Here is an 18,900-nt window from a genome sequence, read left to right as displayed (position 1 = left end):
ATTCACAATTGGCTATTGTGATTTTCACTGAAACACAGTTTTTTTTTCTCCCTAAAATCACCCTTATTTTATTAAAGAGACTGCAGTAGGTCTGGTTTTAATTTGCCTGATTATTTGTATAAATACAGTAAGAATAGCAATTGATTATATAGGCTTTTAAATTTATTTTGCTGGAATTTTATTTACAAAGAATATTCAAATTGAGCTTTTAGTTAGCCCCTCAGGGCACAGAAGCCAAGCCACACAGTTCCCATCTGGCTTTGCTTGGAAGGGTTTGGGCAGATTTCTCAAGCTTTTGAGGTCCCCCAAAATGTCCTGAGTTTCTTTTCCTTGCCATTTTTCAGGAAAGCAACCCTCATCCTTACCTGGAAAGACTGCAGTAAACCATTGACCAACCAAGATATCAGGCCATTTTCCAAAGCATTCTTATTGGCTTCAGAGTCCATCTCAATTCCTTAAAGATCTCTGGTGGCATCCAGAGTCCTGGCATGTCTTTTCAGACATGGCAATCCAGTCAAAGACTTGGTTAATAAAACCACAATTGGAACCTGGTTTTGTGTGTCTTATTATGAAGAGAAGAGATTCTTATTGGATTTATGCAAATAAATACATTGTCATGAAAATAATACTCATTGAGAGTTGTCAAATTCTGGACGGATTAAGTAGGGAGAAAAATAGAAATGCTTCAATATTGCTTGAGAATATAATTTACCAAATAGGTTTAGGGAAATAAAGACAAATAGGTTTATATCTGAAAAATAAAATATTTTTCCCATGAATCCAGTTATTTCTTAAAGCTTTATATTTCAAAGCCATGACCTGCTTAGAAATCTGTAGTTTACAGTAAGTCAGAGTCCTTTTCATGAACTTTTCCAAAGATTTAACATATTTGTCAATTCATCAGAGTAAAACAGTGACTGCCTATAAATGACAAAATTTTAAATGGCATGGTTATAGACTTGATTATAATACAATTGATAAAGAACTTCGCTTTTGTGTAACATATAACATTTCAAGATAACAATTTTAGTAGTTATTTATTACTTATTTTTAATTATTTGTAATTATTATTAATTACAAAATGATATAAAAGAACAACATAAAGTTTACATTTTCAGAGACAATACAAATTTCAATATATAAAGAACAAATAATATGTGCAGATTTTAAAACATTGTACATGGCTCATTGGAAGCGTATATTGAACACTGGAATTAATTTATAAATACCCCACAGTGTGTGGATCACAAATACCTGGAGTATTATTGCTGGATGCCTTCCATAGAGAACCATTACTCTTGGACTGCCTGGTGTTATTGACAGGGTACCTGCTAATCCTGAGAGTTTCCTGTTTGGATCAGGTTCTGAATCTTTATAGGTTCCTTTTTAGAGTAGACTGAAATTTTTAGAACATCCATTTTAATATAAATATATATATGCAAATAACACAGTATTATTAATTTTTCTTTGGCAAAGCTTCTCATGTAATTTCAAGTGTATTAAATAGGCCTGATTAATTCAAAAAAACTGAGGAGATAAAACCACACAGCAATGATCCGGGTCATTGTCTCTCTAAATGGAAGAATGAGTTCACAAACCACGAGTAAGCAACAGGAAAGTTTATTTGAAAAATAGACAGATTCTCCAAAAGCAGGGAAGAGACTCAAGTTATCTAAGGGTAGATAAATACTTTGCTAGCTTCTGATTAGTCCTTTTAAGGAATTCTGCCTTAGCAACGTGTACATTTTATTTATATACTTATTTTTTAATCCTCACCGGAGGATATATTTCCATTTATCTTCAGATAGAGTATGAGGGAGGGAGAGAGAGAGAGAAACATCAATGTGAGAGAAACACATTGATTGGTTGCCACCAGCAAGACCCCAACCAGGTTGGGGACCAAACTACAACCAAAGTACCAGCCCTTGACTGGAATTGAACCTTCTCTGGTCCTCAGGTCCATGCCCTAACTGCTGAGCTAAACCAGCCATAGCCACATCCATACATTTTAAAGACTGTGTTTTCCACCTGACTGGGTTTAGCCCTAGGTCATCTATAGGGCCTTAGTGGCTTCCCTTTTTATGGTAATTTTAATTTCTCCAAGGCTGTCAGTGACAAGGAAGGGAAACACCCTTGGATCAACCTTACCCTTGTTTTTGGTTTCTCCCCCAAATCCAATCATTCAGAAATCCTCTTGCCTTGCTCCCAGAAGAATCGCCAGCACTATATATATAATTTTTTAAATTAATTTTTGTTACAGATGTTTCTTTTTCCCCCATTGACACCATCCTCCTGATTGCGCCCCCTCCTTGTTGCCTATGTCCATTGGTTATGCTTATATGCATATAAATTCTTTGGATTATTTCTCCCCTCCCCTCCTACCCCCTTCCCTGAGGTTTGTCACTCTGAACCCTACTTCTGTTTCCCTGGGTCTATTATATTCATCAGCTTATTTTGTTCATTATATTGCACAAATAAGTGAGATCATGTCGTATTTGTCTTTGTCTGATTGGCTTATTTTGCTTAGCATAATACTCTCCAGTTCCCTGCATGTCTTCTCAAAGGATGAGATCTTTCTATCTTACAGCTGCATAGTATCCTATTGTGTATATGTACCACAGCTTGTTTATCCACTCGTCTATTGAGGGACATTTGGGCTGTTGCCAGATCTTAGCAATTGTAAATAATGCTGCTATGAACATAGGGGTACAAATATTCTTTCTGATTGGTGTTTCAGGCTTCTTAGAAGTGGGATCACTGGGTCAAATGGTAGTTCCATCTTTAATTTTTTGAGGAAACACCATAGTGTTTTCCATAGTGGCTGTACCAGTCTGCATTCCCACCAGAAGTGTACTAGAATCCCTTTTTATCCACACCCTCGGCAACACTTGTTATTTGATGATTTGTTGATGGCAGCCATTCTGGCAGGTGTGATGTGATAACTCATAGTCATTTTAACTTGCATCTCTCTGATGATTAGTGACATTGAGCATTTTACCATGTGTCTTGGCCATTTGTATGCCCTATTTGGAGAGGTGTCTATTCAGCTCCTCTGCCCATTTTTTAATTGGGTTCTTTGTCTTCCTTTTGTTGAGTTGTATGAATACTCTATATATTTTGGAAATTAACCCCTTATCTGATGTATCATTGGCAATTATGCTTTCCTGTATAGTGGGTTCCTTTTCCATTTCTATGCTTGTTTCTTTTGCTGTGCAGAAGCTTTTCAGTTTAATATAGCCCCATGTATTGATTTTTTTCTTTGTTTCTCTTGCCTTAGGCATTGTATCGGTAAAAATATGGCTGCGTGCGATGTCTGAAATTTTGTTGCCTACATTTTTCTTCTAGGATTTTTATGGATTCACGAGTCATATTTAATTTCTTATCTATTTTGAGTTTATTCTTGTATATGGTATAAGTTGGTGGTCTAGTTTCATTTTTTTACATGTAGTGTCCATTTTTCCCAACACCATTTATTAAAGAGGCTGTCTTGACTCCATTGTATGCTCTTGTCATGGTTGTCAAATATCAATTGAGCATAGTTTCATGGGTCAATTTCTGGGTTCTCTGTTCTGTTCCATTGATCTATATGCCTGTTTTTGTGCCAGAACCAGGCTGTTTTGGTTACAATGGCTTTGTAGTATAACCTGATATCCGGTATTGTAATCTCCCCTACTTTGTTCTTCTTTTTCAAGAATGCTGTGGCTATTCCGGGTCTTTTTGGTTCCATATAAACTTTTGAAGTATTTGTTCTAGTTTTGTGAAATATATCATTTAATGGGGATTGCATTGAATCTATAGATTGCTTTGGGTAGTATGGACATTTTAATGATGTTAATTCTTCCAATCCATGAACATGCTTCCACATTTTTATATCTTGCTCTATTTCTTTTTTCAATGTCTTGTAGTTTTCTGCGAAGAGGTCCTTTACTTCTTTGGTTAAGTTTATTTTTAGGTATCTTAATTTTTTTCTTGCAATGGTAAATGGGATTGTTTTTGTAGGGCTTTTTTTTAATTTTTATTTTTTTTGAGTTTATTATTGTTGTATAAGAATGCTGTCAATTGCTTAATGTTGATTTTGTATCCTGCTACTTTGCCAAATTCATTTATTAAATCTAGATTTTTGATGGAGTCCTTAGGGTTTGCTGTGTACAATATCATGTCATCTGCAAATAATGACAGTTTCACTTTTTCTTTTCCAATTTGATCCCTTTTATTTTTTCTTCATGATGTGTAATTGCTGTTGCTAAGACTTCCAGTATTACGTTAAATAAGAGTGGCGAAAGTGGGCATTCCTGTCTTGTTCCTTTTCTTAAGGGAAATGCTTTTAGTTTTTGCCCATTGAGTATGACACTGGCTGTAGGTTTTTCATATATGGCCTTTTTTATGCTGAGATGTAATCCCTCTATTTCTACATTGCTGCGCATTTTTATCAGAAATGGGTGCAGGATTTTGTCAAATGCTTTTTCAGCATCTAGTGATATGATTATATGATTTTTATATTTCATTTTGTTTATGTGGTGTATTACATTTATTGATATGTGAATATTGTGCCAGCCTTGCTTCCCTGGGATGAATCCCACTTGGTCGTGGTGAATAATTTTTTTAGTGTATTACTGGATCTGATTTGCTAATATTTTGTTAAGGATTTTGGCATCTGTGTTCATCAGGGATATTGGTCTGCAGTTTTCTTTCTTTGTAGTGTCTTTATCTGGTTTTGGAATTAGAAGTATGCTGGCCTCATAAAACAACTTTGGAGGTCTTCCTTCTTCTTGAATTTTTTGGAATAGTTTGAGGAGAATGGGTGTTAATTCTTTTTTGAATATTTGGTAAAACTCCCCCATGAGCCCTGGCCAGTTTGGCTCAGCGGTTGAGCGTTGGCCTGCAGACCAGAGAGTCCCGGGTTCAGTTCCTGCTAAGGGCAGGGACCACCAAAAAAAAAAAAAAAAAACACTCCCCCATGAATCCCTCCAGGCCCTGGCTTTTGTTTGGGCTTTAAAAATAAAATTCCTTGGAATTATACAATCAATGGCTGTTCCCCTTCTTGCCTTAAACCTGCCTTTCTGGTTTTGTTGTTGTTGTTGTTGTTATGTAATTGACCTGTGCTCCTTCCAGGAGCTTCTAATTTGCATTTCTATAAATGGGGGCTGGGAGTTTCTGCCCTTGGAGGCACAGTTTCCCATGTTGATTTTAGTTTTATTTTAAGATCTGTAGGGTCTGGATAAACCTCCAGAGATACTGTGTACTGGGTTCCGCCTGTGTGCTGAGCTCCAAGTCATCTCAAATTTCCCCATGTGTCTCAGCCTTCCCTTCCTGTGGTCCCATGCCTCAATGCCTAACCTGCCTCTGTCTCCTCAATAGGACGCTCAGTTTCAATTTTTTACATTCTAAATAGAAATGTTAAATTATTTCTAGTAGGACTCATTGAGTTCAGTTTTACTTTATTTCTAATACTATACCAGCTTAAACTAACAAAATTTTATGTTTGGGCTCAAAAACTAAATTGCAGCTCTTCCTTGGCCAAAGGAAATATCCAGGCTTAGCTTTGCATGGGCACTAATGGCCAGTGACTCTGGCCTTCATGGTACTGTGTGGATTAGACTTCAATTGGAAGGATTTTTTTTTTTTTCAGACAGAACCGGAGGGAGAGAGAGGAAGAGAGAGAGAGAGAAATGTCAACGTGAAAGGGACACATCAAGTGGCTGCCACCCGCACAACCCAACCAGGGCCGGGGACAAACTGCAACCGATGTACATGCCCTTAGCGGGAACCAAACCCAGGTCTCTCTGGACCGCAGGCCAGTGCTCTAACTGCTGAGCCAAACGGGGCAGAGCGGAAGGAATTTTTTTTTTAATCCTCACCAGAGGATATTTTTCTATTTATTTTCCGATACAGAGAGAGAGAGAGAGAAACATTGATGTGAGAGGGACACATCAACTGTTTACCTCCCGCACCACCCTGACCAGGGCCGTGACAAACCACAACCGAGGTAAGTACCCTTGACTGGAACCGAACCCGCGAGTCATAGGTCCACAGGCCGACGCTCTAACTACTGAGCCAAACTGGCCAGGGCCAATCAGAAGGATTTTTAAATGATTCTCAGAATATGTGGTTGTCAGAACGAGCACTCTCTATCTATGACCATGGGTATTATAAATCATTTGACTTGCTTAAATTTAATTTAACTGCAACATGATGCTATGTAAAATCCAGGTCTTGTAGCAGATCAAATACAGCATTAATTAAGGATATGAATGTATCAGTGGCACACACTTCTTTCCAAGGTCAGCAATAAAAAACACAAAGCTGTTCTCCTCCACCACTAGTTACCAAGATTCAATTCAAAGCTCCCAGCTTCTGACCATCTGTTTACATTGTACAATGAGGGTACTCCAAAAGGAGGACCAGAGAGTGTTTTAAAGTTTACTAGCTAGTATGAACATTAACTATTTTTTTAATTTATGGGTGATAAACTTCATGTTCAAGTTTTCTTAAAAAGTCATTTGAGCCCAGGACAGTTTGGCTCAGAGGTTTGAGCATTGGCCCATGGACCAAAGGGTCTCAGGTTCGATTCCAGCCAAGGGCATGTACCTGGGCTGTAGATTCAGTCCCTGACCCCAGTCGGAGTTGTGCAGGAGGCAACCAATCTATGTGTCTCTCTCATATCTATGTTTCTCTTTCTCTCCTCCTCCTCCCTCTCTCACTCCCTACCTTCCACTCTCTAAAAATCAATGGAGAAATATCCTCGGGTGAAGATTAACAACAACAACAACAAAAGTCACCTAACAAGATTCTTGCAGTGGGTACCAGATGCAGCCTGGCTAGCTAGGCCAGCGTGTAGTCCTGTCCGGTCATCTCATGCTTGCAGTCTTGAAATCACTTTCCATCCAGACTCACGTCTACAGATGACCTATTAATTTCCTAGTAGACAGCCAGGAGCTGTTACATATTGCAAGTGCTTCGACACAGGGGAATAAGCTTTTCTTAAAAAGAAAAAAAGTAGAATAATAAAGATCTGCAGTGAAGAATGGGAACCATGATTGGAAAGAGAAATATATGACATATCTCAAAGACCATAAGACATTTCAGGTCTTTGTTTTCCTTCCACAGTTCTTCAGTTTTGGCTTATATTTTTCTCTCCATTTGAGGCAGGAACCCCACCAAAGGAGTAGATTTTCTTTCTACAAAATATTATGTAAATGGAGGAGTAATATAGAAATAGACACAGTCAGCCTTCTCTGTTTTGCTGAATATACTCCACATGTTCCCCCACGAGATTTGCAAATATCTATCAAAAATTTTAAGGGGGAAAACACAATTTAAATAATATTTTTTCACTTGTAGTAAATTTTAAAGTTAATCTATACAGATTGTTTTGGAATTAAAAAAAAAAATGTTTTTGTGCAGCCTCCTGGTGCTAAGACCTGATAAAGGCATTATCACCAGAATATTAGATAATAGTGCCCTCTTTTCCAATTTTATAAATGAGGAAACTAAGGCCCAACGAGAGCTAGACTAATCTGGGTCACAGGTGATCACACAGCTTTGCTTAGGACAGAACAGAGCCTGCCCCCGAGGCCCTCAGGACCATGCTGCATGCTGTTTCCACCCACTTCTATGTCTCTTCCTTTCTTGAGAAAGTCCAAAAGTTGTCTTAAAATAGGAATAATTTAAAGAGAATCTTTGGACTTCTGGTCAAGATGGCGGCATAGGTAAACATGGTCTTGCCTCCTCTCACAACCACATCAAAATTACAACTCAACTACAGAACAACCATCATTCAGAACCACCTGACATTGAGCTGAATGGAAGTCCTACAACTACGAAATTAAAGCAGCCGCCACATGGAGACTGGTAAGAGGGGCGGAGGTGCAGATGAACTGGTCCCACACCCACGTGTGTTGGATAAAAATCAGGAGGATACCTCAGCTGGGATGGTCCTCCGTGAAGAGTGAGGTATCCCTGTCCCACACCAGGCTCCCAGCTTAGGGTTCCAGTGCCAGGAAGAGAAGTCCCCATCACTTCTGGCTGTAAAAACCAGCGGGAACTAAGATTGAGGGAGGCTGAGGCTGCTGGAGCTCCAGGTAGTTCTTCTTAAAGGGTCCTCACACGGACTTCCTCAGACTCACTCCTTCTGGGCTCCAGCACCAGGAGGCAGCTTAAAAGGCACCAGAATACTTACCTGGCAGGGGAGATACCATGATCAGGAAGATGGTTTTCCCAGGGCGAGGCTTATCCATTGCACTCCGGATGTGCTGACCCTTGCGATTTCCCCAAATGTGGGGAACTCAACTACACACACACACAAAAGGCACCAAAGACATGTGGGGAAGAACTCAGTTGTTTGGCATTGAGGCAAGAGCTGGAGGGGCAGCTTTCTCCTGGACAGACTTGCTGTGGGAGGCCATTGTTCTTTTGGTGAGCTCTTCCCTGGGGCAGCAGAAGGCAGACAGATCCGGGACTCCAGCAACCTGGCTCACACTATTTGCCCCACCCTGGTGATTCCCTGAGGCCCCGCTTCACCCAACCTTAGGGCCTACCCAAGCTATTTCCAGTGACTTTATCATAGGATTAGCCTCTCTTGGATCCTGCTTCAGATTCTCCTGAAATCTCTCAAACAAGCAGCAGCTGGTCTCAGAGAGCCCCGTACCTCTCATTAAGTGGCCCAGGCCCAGCCCTAGAAATAGCCAGTCTAAATTCACAACTTGGCTTTTCCTGGGCACCTCCAAGCCCAGCACAAGAAGCAGCCATCTGCAGATCATTTTGTGGCTTATGCCGGGGGGCCCCAGGTAGAACACAAGCAGAGGCTGACCTTTCCCCAGAGCCAGCACACCCAATGGACAGCTTCAGGCCACATAGAAACACCACCACGCAACCACCTCCACAAGTGACACACTCAATGAGTGGACTCATTGGGTACCAGAGCCCTGCCAAAGTAAGTCTTCCTCTGTGTGTTGGGCCTCTGCACCGCTGATTCTCCACAGGAGTCAGAGGCCAGTAGTCAGTGGGCACAGCCAGTCCTTGCAGCTCATCAACCTGAGTAAATCCCTCCCACTGATGTGCCAACAGTAACCAAGACTCAATTACAAAAGAAGGGTGTACAGTTCACATTCGGAGTGCACCTCAAAGGCCCAGCTGGGGTGATCAGGGAGGCTGTGCTGTTGGACCCTACAGTACACCTACTATAATAGGCCACCCTAAGAAGCCTAGGAGACGTAACAACTCCACCTAATACATAGAAACAAACACAGGGAGGCAGCCAAAATGAGGAGACAAAGAAACATGTCCCAAGTGAAAGAACAGAACAAAATTCCAGGAAAAGAACTAAACAAAATGGAGATAAGCAATCAATTAGATGCAGAGTTCAAAACACTGGTTATAAGGATGCTCAAGCAACTTAGTAAGACTTTCAAGGAATTTAAGGAGAACTCCAAGGAACTTAGAACATCAACAACATGAAAAAGGACCAGTCAGAAATGAAGGATGCACTAACTGAAATAAACAATAATGTACAGGGAATCAGTAGTAGAGTAGGTGAGGCCAAGAAGCAAACCATCGAATTGGAATATAAGGAAGCAAAAAACACCCAATCAGAACATCAAAAAGAAAAAGAATCCAAAAAAATGAGGACAGTGTAAGGAGCCTCTGGGGCAACTTCAAGCATACCAACATTCACATCTTGGGGATGCCAGAAGGGGAAGAGAGAGAACAAGAAATTGAAAACCTATTTGAACAAATAATGACAGAAACCTTCCCTAACTTGGTGAAAGAAACATACATACAAGTCCAGGAAGCACAGAGAGTCCCAAACAAGATGAAAGCAAAGAAGTCCACACCAAGACACATCATTATCAAAACACCAAAGGTTAAACATGAAGAAAGTATCTTAGAAATAGCAAGAGAAAAGCAGTTAGTTACCTACAGAGGAGCTCCCATAAGACTGTCAGCAAATTTCTCAAAAGAAACTGCAGACAAGAAAGGAGTAGCAAGAGATATTCAAAATAATGAAAAGCAATGACCTACAACCAAGATTACTCTATCCTGCAAAGCTATCATTTAGAACTGATAGTCATATACAGAGTTTCCCAGACAAGAAAAAGCTAAAGGAATTCACCACCACCAAACCAGTATCATATGAAATGTTGAAGGGTCTTCTTGAAGGAGAAGAACAAAATTATGAACAATAAAATGGCAATAAATACATATCTATCAACAATTGAATCTACAAAGAAAATGAGCAAGCAGAAAAGAAACACTCATAGATACAGAGAGCTTATTGTTGCTTGCCAAATGTGAGGGGGCTGGGGGTGTGGGTGAAGAAGATGAAGGAATTAAGAAGTACAAATTGGTTGTTAGACTGATTAACCTCAAAGGGAAGCTGGGAGGGAGGGCAGGATGAGATAAACCAAGGAACTTCTATGCATATATGCATAACCAATGGACACCAACAATAGTGTGGGGAAGGCAGGAGGGGGGAGGGATTGGGGAGGAGGGGGTCAATGGGAGAAGAAAGGGGGACATCTGTAATGCATTCCATATAAAGATAAGTTTTTTAAAAATAAATAAATAAAGAGGATCTTTAACAAATCCCATTCAGAAAAAGTAATGTTTAGAGACAACTTTTTAAAAAGAATTACTGCCATTCATTTTTTTTTTCCTAAATCCAGATCTTCCTTTAAGGCAAGGAGGATGGGAAGGAATGTGGAGCCCCCTGCTGTGAACAGCTAGGACAAGGTGGTCATTGTTCTATTCATCACCAAAAGAAATCCTGGACTGTCTATGGAAGGCCAGGAGTATTTAGATTTAATTTTCAGCCTGTCTTTAGATTGGTAGATTGTTCTGTGCACAGAAGTGTTACAGGCACCTCTCACAGACACCAGAGAGGTGTTATCGCACAGGCCCCTGAGTCCAAGAGAGAGGGCTGTCTCCAACCTTGATACTTGTCCTCTTGTATTAACAAATTTAAACAAGAAAACTCCAGATGATTACATTGTGATAAAGTCAATTTATTAAAGTAATTAAAGCATGCACATTTATTAAAGAGGCAAACAAATCTATATACATCTGGCTTATGAAGCACAGATGAACTCTCAGCTAATCTGAAGAGATGTTATATACCTTCCTGTCCAGGTTTCAAAATTCCTCTGCTGAATATTTTGATACAGATTAATTCTCAAGGTCATTTTTACTTTGTTGTGGCCTTCCCAGAATTCATGAGAAACACCTGGCAATTTTATCTTGCCAAACTTTGAGACTGCTGGTTTCTCTGTTAGGGAGTATAGAAAAGTAAAACTGCCCCATTTTCATTTCTCCTTCCACAAAAGGGCTGATTTCTTTGCTTAGCAGGTGAGAAAAATCACCCCCTTCTCTACATTCTTTAGTTGGAGAGTCATTTAACCATCTGCTCTCAAGCAGCCTGGGATTGGGGAAGATAATGGCTTGTTATTTACCAGCTGGCTGCAAATTGCCCACACTACTTGGCCTTGTTTTAACTTTCTTGTCTCAGTTTCTGTATTCCTCTTGCCCTGGAATGTTCCTAGCTTTTCACTGCTCTTTAACATCTTCCATCCCTAAAATATTTTAGTGCTGACAATTGATCATAGACCCTGCCTGCATTAGGGTGTGGAAGCCTCTTCTATCTGGGAGACAAGGGAATGAGATTTGAGACTGGAACAGAGATGCCATTAGCTGATTCCTCTAAAGAGAGGAGGGGCTGGCATCCCCAAAGCATAAATATCTTAACATGGAATTGCTGTTTCCTAGAAGTGACAAATTTAACAAGAAGGTTAGTGGAATGAAGGACAATTATATTAATGCCCAGTCACTATATTACTTATCTGCAATATGTTTTTGTTGCTTTAAGAGGAGCTTGAAATCCTTGATGGGTTCGCGAGTAGGTCTCAGGTTGAGATTCCTGTGGGGACTTATAAGAATAGATTTAATTAGAGATAAGTGAACCTATAACTTTTCATTTAGGTGTAGTTCTCATTCTCGGGAGACAAGTGGGTAACGTAGATACAGAGGACGTAGAGGTTTTTGACATAGCTTGGCTTAGTCCTTTTTCCTTAGCTATATGGGTCCAGTGGTTCCTTTCCTTTTGTCCTTTATTTGTTTCAATTTGAAGACCTAATTAGGATTCTGATTTGGGATTGTATCTCCCCCTGGTTGGTATATGTAATGTTGACTTTGATGACTAGCTTATTTATTAGCGTAAGCTCTTATAACTTCTATGTGTTGCCTTCCTCTATAGTGTAGCAGTGGAAGAGGACAATTTGTAAATTACTCCAAGTTAAATTATAAGTCAGTGTCAAGTGACTAAAATACCCTGTGTGAATTTGTTAGAGTCCTCAGAAAACCAACCAAGTTTTCCTTTGTAAAGGGCCATAATATAAAGTATTCACCTGGGGCTTTTGTGGAGAAGTAACAGTTGGCTTTGAAAAATTAAAGAGAGCTTGTTGGCCTTTTTCGTTGTCCCCTTTTTAACTTGCACAGAGTCCCTCTTAATTTGTTTCTTTTTAAAACACGTCTCTTGCCCTGGCCGGTTTGGCTCAGCAGTTAGAGCGTCCACCTGCGGTCCAGAGAGACCCGGGTTTGGTTCCCGCTAAGGGCACATACCTCGGTTGCAGTTTGTCCCCGGCCCTGGTTGGGTCGTGTGGGTGGCAACCACTCAATGTGTCCCTTTCACGTCAATGTTTCTCTCTCTCTCTTCCACTCTATCTGAACAAAATATCGAAAAATGTCCTCGAGGATAAAAAAGAAATAAACAAACAAATAAATAAAACACGTGTCTTGGGCATTTCAGAGGCTTTAGTTTAAAAGTGCCTTCCTTTTTTTTTCCCCCAAGGGGAGAAGTGCCACTATCTTTATTAACTCTTAAGGAGGCTATAAGAGAGACTAGGGTGGGGATGGGGGATAATATCAGGCCTGGGCTTATTCCCAGGACTGTGGTAGTTTCCAGGCCTCCAGCTGTTTGGATTTAAAAGCACCTCACATTTTTCTTCCACAAAAGGGAGGGGGAGTGGTCCCCCCTGCAGCTTTTATAAACTGTATAAGGATATTGCTGCAGCTCCAGCCCTCTAGGAGGAGAATTTGGAGCATTTAAAAGATTAATTGTTATGAATTTTCTTTAATTACCTAGCCTTGTTTACATTTTTAATTACCCAAAAGTTTAGACTAGGTAAGGTGTGCCTCCCTAATAAGGGCATGGGGCACCCCAGATTTATAAGAAAGGTATGACTGAAAATGAGGTGGAGTGAAATGATAGCTTTGAGGATGCCCACTCACCCCAGTGATCAAACAGGTTATGGAAGAAAGAGGCCTTAGTGAGTGAGTCAGGGCAGAGCAAGCAGTTCCCATATCGAATAAAACTATAATGGATGTATCTGCCATGCCAAGGTTCACCCTTAGCTCTGCCCCAACTGGGACAGAGGAAGCCCTCTCCCCCCACCCCCTTTAGTACAAGATAAGTTGTGGGTAGGTTCTGGTCCAGGGACCCTCTGGCCCTGGGGACAGTGCCTCTTCCAGTGGCCAAACAGATGGGGCATGACCCTTGAGGAAGCCCCTTCCTAGCGCACTCCCTTTCCCAGTGTCCCTCTTGTCCACAGAAGTAACATCAGCCCTTTGATGTTCCTTGTATTCCAGGAGTTGGGAGCCCTTGAGGTTAAAACCGAGCACTTTGTTTTTATGAGGTGGCTTTCTTGTTCTTTCTCTGCCCCATCTCAGATGTTAAAAACATTGAAAGTTATTTCTACCAGTTGCTCAATGGAGGTCTGGGGTCCTGAGGATAGTTTTGTAATTTTATTTTGATGTCTGGGGCTGTCTGTAGGATAAAATGTATCCCCAAAGTACTTGGCCCTTAACCGACCCTAACAACTCTTAGAGATAATGTGTTAGGGTTTGGGTGATAATGAGCGCTGCTCCTGGTAGGGGCAGGACTGTTAAGCAAGTTATGCAAACAAGTGTCTGCAGTTTTGAAGCCAGGGAAGGGTTAAACTGGCAGCTGCTCTTTGGGAGGGGCGTGAGCTGAGAAGTAGGCTGTTCTGCCTTTGGGAGAGGCAGGCAGATTGCAGGGACTGTGGAAGGTGTCCTTTAACTTATTTGATATTGTGGCAATACACATTTTATAAGCTTTTCTTAAATTCCTATCTTGATAAGGGCAATAAACATTTGAATATATGGTATTTCATTCCATTTGCCTTTATTTATGTAAAATAAATCTAATTGGAGAACAGTGCTACAATTTGGAGATCCATTTACAGGCTAGACTTCCTTGTTCCTGAGTTGGTATTGGGGCTAAGCTGTATTACAAAAGAATATTAGTCTTTCTCTCTTTAAAGTCTGGGGGTCAAAGTTGTGCCGGTTCTCTCTAATGCATCCCAAAGGTGAATCTCATGGTACTGAATTTTGGTTTCCCATCTGAGAGAATAGAGATCTTAGGAGAGAATGAGTGTCCCAGTCCTGTCTCCTATGTTACCTCCTGGAGAAGGCATCCTTTCTCAGGCTTGGGTTTCCAGGCGTAACCAGTCTTACTATGTAACCCTTATTCTGAGTTTTGAGGCTTAACTAGGTTTCCTATGTAACCCCCTGGATTCAGTTACCCATGGAAGTGTCTATCCTGTGCTTTGGGGTGGAATGGATTTAATCCCACTTTGGCATAGGACTCAACTCCACTCTGCTGCCCTGAGCACCTCCCTTATATCTCTATTCTCAGTTGATTTAAAAGTTCCTTTGTCTGGAACCCCTCCTTTCCTGTGCTGCAGGGGAGGCCTCATACCTTCTGGACCTACTTCAAGTCAATTTAAGCAGCAATGCCACCAGTTACTGACCTATTTTTTCCTGCCAAAGGGCCTGCTAGAATAAGAATTGTAGTATTTCTAGCCCCTCCAGCTATTGTAAAGATGGGACTCTTCCAAATTCTTATACTATTCTCATTCCCTCAAAAAAAAAAAAAAAATTGCTATCCAAAACATCTTTCCACTGGAATGTCTGAAAATCTACCACTCCTGTCTACTCCCCCTCGCTCGTGGGTCCTGTGGAGCGACGCATAACAGAAACCTGAATAGTATGGGCAATCCTTCCTTTGTCCGTATCCAAACAGGTAATTCATTGCTATCCCCTAAGTTTTGGTAAGGCTCAGCAAACAAAGCCAACATTCCCTGCTGTGCCTGACAGCTTTTCAAGATATTTGACAAATTGTTTTTGAGTCTCAAAGTTAGGTATCAGAGTCTGGAGTATGTACATGAATGAAGTCCCTTTATCCCATTTATTCTACAATTGGTATGGAACCAGTCCCCTAATAGTGAGGTGGAGTAAAGAGCCCTTATTAGCCTGGCAAACACCTTTAGGATCCTAGCCTCATTTGAGCATCTTCCCTAAGCCTTTGTTTACGTACCAATAGCAGCCATCAGGTAATTGCTTCCCACCAGTCTCTCCTGGCTGTGTCTATAAAGGTAGCCTGAGGGAGGAACTTCCTCTGGGTTCTTTGGATGGTATCTCTGAAACTTGAGAGGTCCCCAATTGATTCTTTCCCTTGCCACTCCACAGATGTGCAACATTCTCCCTGTCTGCATTTTGTACAAGGGGGATACAGATGTAAATAGATCTTCCAGAAGTCATGGTTAAGGGAGGGGCAGAGAGATGCAGTAGACTGACAACTGATTGGTGATTTAAATTTATTTTTTTCCAGCCATGCTCTAGAGGCAGAAAAGCTAAGGATTTTACATAGTAGGTCAAAGTGTGCTGCTTGTGGAGTGGGCTACAGCAGTGGTGACACACTGGTCATCCACCCTCCTCTTGCATGCCTCGGTTTGACTTGCCAGCTGTCTAGAACAACCATGAGGATCCTGAGCACTGGGTGACCAGAACTTATGTGTACTGCCCAGATGGGTCAAAGTTTAATTATAAGTGTATTTTGGCGTCTCTATGAGGTCCCTGCATTTCTCAGGGTTCAACCTCAGACACCTCCACAAGGCCCTTAAGATTGTGGCCTTCCCAGAATTCATGAGAAGTACTTGGCAATTTTGTCTTGCCAAACTTTGAGACTGCTGGTTTCTCTGTTAGGGAGTAAAAAATAAATAAAAAGTAAAACTGCCCTTTTTCCCTTTCCCCTTCCACAAAAGGGCTGATTTCTTTGTTTAGCAGGTGAGAAAAATCCCCGCTTCTCTACATTCTTTAGTTGGAGAGTCATTTAACCATCTGCTCTCAAACAGCCTCTGATTGGGGAAGATTATGGCTTGTTATTTACCAGCTGGCTGCAAATTGCCCACACTACTTGGCCTTGTTTTAACTTTCTTGTCTCAGTTTCTGTATTCCTCTTGCCCTGGAATGTCCCTACCTTTTCACTGCCCTGAAACAGAAGGAGCAGGAGAATCCCTATATTAGTACAATAGTAGATGCTCAATTAGACCATCAGGACATAGGACGTAAGGGTTCTCCTAACAGTATCCACATCCCCCACCACCATGAGGACTAATAACCCAGCCATTTACTAACCTGCACACAGAGGAGTGCAGATATCTACTCATGTGCTATTTCCTTCTAACTCTTTGTTTTCATTTTAAACCTTGACATCATGTTAACATAATTTGAAGGACAATGACTTTGCAATTTCACAAGGTTAAAGAAGTCTCAATGTTTTAAATTATAGCTGTATTCCTATAGAAAAAGGTGATATAAGGAAAATATACATATAATGCACACAGTGACATATGTAATGTAACTTTGAAATGGTTACCAAGTGGATATGTATTCAATGCCATTTCCTTTGGCTGCATTCATACCTTTAACAAGAATTTATTGAGTGTCTGTGTATCCCAGAGGTTGACTGGTACCAGGTGTGAGATTGTGAACCAAAATGTCACCATAAAAAGATCTAAAAGAACAGACTGCTACTGAGCAAATCAACATAAATATATACATAGATACAAATGGTGGTAAGTGAGGGGGAAAGCTGAATGATAATTCCAGGTATAAGAATGTTTCAAACTACTAGAAACCTACATGTGAGAATCTAGCAACATTTTAACAGACAAAATAACATTTTTCATATCTATTTATTTCCTTTTATTTAGTATCTTTAAATTTAGTAAATGATTTTTTTCCAATAAAATCAAGCCACATGTCCTGCTTAAATATCTCAACTTTAACCTTTTGTATTGGTTCAAAGGAAGGAAGGAAAAGAACTGCTAAATTATAGCATATTTTTCTTCCCCATTTTATGATAAAAATAACTGGTCCAAAAGTTATACAGCTCTTCCTGAAAGCGGCCTGAAGTGACCTCAGGAAATAGTTCACTACAACCTTGCCCCAGAAAACCCCACTAAATCATGCAAATGAAGATGTTCAAATCTTCATGTTCACTTTAAGAACACTCGTGAAATTTCCCAGGGCATCGAGGGTAAGCCTGTGTGAAAAGCCACCAAGTGTCTGAACGATGTCACTTTACAGAAGCAACATGTGCCATTCTGTCATTATAATGATGAATGGTAGACGTGGGAGATGTGCCCCGGCCAAACAGTGGGGCTGTACACAGGGTCGGTGACCCAAAAAAATGCTGAATCTTTGCTGCACATGCTTAAAACTTCAGAGAGCAATGCTGAACTTAAGGGTTTAGATGTAGCCTGGCCAGTGTGGCTCAGTGGTTGAGTTTTGACCCATGCACCAAAAGGTCACCGTTTCAATTCCCAAGGCACATGCCCGAGTTGTGGGCCTGATCCTCAGTAGGGTACATGCAGGAGGCAGCCAATCGATGTTCTCTCTCATCAATGTTTCTGTCTCTTTCTCCCTGTCCCTTCCTCTTGCTTTAAAATCAATAAAGAAAAAAAATATTTTTTAAAAAAGGGGTTTAGATGTAGATCCTCAGGTCATTGAGCACATTGAGGTGAACAGAGCTCCCAAAATGCGGCATCGAACTTACAGAGCCCATGGGCAGATTAACCTACACATGAGCTCTCCCTGCCACCTTGAGATGATCTTACTGAAAAAGAGCAGGTTGTTCCCAAACCAGGAGAGGAGGTTGCACAGAAGAAAAAGTATCCAGAAGAAACTGCAAAAACAAAAACTTACTGCCTGGAGCACATTCAGCATAAAATAAATGCTAATAAAAGTAAAGCAGCAGGGGGAAAAAAAAAAGTTATACAGTTTGTACTCTCATTACCAGTGTATGACAGTGCCCATTTCTTTCTAAAAGTAGATATAGTTTTTGCCAATGTATTTGGTGAAAATGGTGTAAAAAAAAAAAAATAAATAAATAACAATTAACTGGCTTGACTTTGACTCATGGCTTTTTGGAAATATCTGCACTCGAATAAAAATGTTCTTATAGTCCCTAAAAGAAAAACTTTCACCCAGCCAGTGTGGCTCAGTGGTTGAACATCAGCCCATGCACCAAGAGGTAGCTGATTTGATTTCCAGTCAGGGCACATGCCCGGGTTGTGGGCCCGATCCCCAGTGGAGGGCATGCAGGAGGCGGCCAATTGATGTTCTTTCTTATCAATGTTTCTATCTCTCTCTCCCTCTCCCTTCCTCTCTCTCTAAAATAAATAAAGAAAAATAAATTTTTTAAAGAAAAACTTTATACTTTGGCTAGGAGTGTCATAAGGCAACAATGTCATTGCAGAAGTTCTGACTGTTCCATTGACTGTAAACTGTATATTCTCTTTTTATACCATGAATTGAATCCAGAAAGTTCTCACGTGCAATCAGAATTTTTGTAGAACCAAAGTCCCCTTTGATAATCTTTTATAAACCCAAAATAACCTCCCCTTTGCTAGAAACATTAAAAAGAGCATACTGCCCTGGGCAGTTTGACTCAGAGGTTAGAGTGTCAGACTGCGGACCAAAGAGTCTCGGGTCCAATTCCAGTCAAGGGCACGTACCTCAGTTGCAGTTTGGTCCCGGGCCCTG

The 18,900-nt window shown here is 40.7% G+C and overlaps 1 protein-coding gene and 1 pseudogene across 3 annotated transcripts in view; both read left to right on the top strand.

Annotated features, from left to right (window-relative positions):
• Window positions 1-18,900, top strand: part of GNAL (G protein subunit alpha L) — a 240,638-nt gene that overhangs the window by 194,425 nt on the left and 27,313 nt on the right. The window lies entirely within an intron of this gene.
• Window positions 8,172-8,299, top strand: LOC118619464 (annotated as a pseudogene).

This window comes from Molossus molossus, unplaced genomic scaffold (assembly GCF_014108415.1).
Source record: "Molossus molossus isolate mMolMol1 unplaced genomic scaffold, mMolMol1.p scaffold_m16_p_6, whole genome shotgun sequence".
Lineage (NCBI taxonomy): Eukaryota > Metazoa > Chordata > Mammalia > Chiroptera > Molossidae > Molossus > Molossus molossus.
Note: the sequence above shows the minus strand (reverse complement) of the source record. Positions and strands in the feature narration are given on the sequence as shown.